Below are 321 nucleotides of genomic sequence, written 5' to 3'. Positions count from 1 at the left end.
TAATCAAGAGGACAGATGACCCACCACCATTATAGGACATTTTGAGAGATGCTCATAGTCCCCTGGAACTAGTCGACCTAGCAGGGCAAGGAGTAAAAAGTGTCCCTTTATGTCCCTCTGACCAAACTATTATACACCTCAAAGTATGTCTGTCAAATACCCAAGAAGGTTAGTTCCACCAGCCTACATGACACTGTGTGTCATGTAGATAAATCTTGGGCAAAGACCAGTTGTTCTCAGATAAATCTTACCTAGACATATATTTCTTGATCTGCTATGTATAATTTGTCAGTAGGTTGTAGGAGTAATATGGTTCCCTCT

The sequence above is a fragment of the Nannospalax galili genome, unplaced genomic scaffold (assembly GCF_000622305.1).
Source record: "Nannospalax galili isolate Female #2095 unplaced genomic scaffold, S.galili_v1.0 scaffold443, whole genome shotgun sequence".
Taxonomy (NCBI): Eukaryota; Metazoa; Chordata; class Mammalia; order Rodentia; family Spalacidae; genus Nannospalax; species Nannospalax galili.
This window is presented reverse-complemented; position numbering follows the sequence as displayed.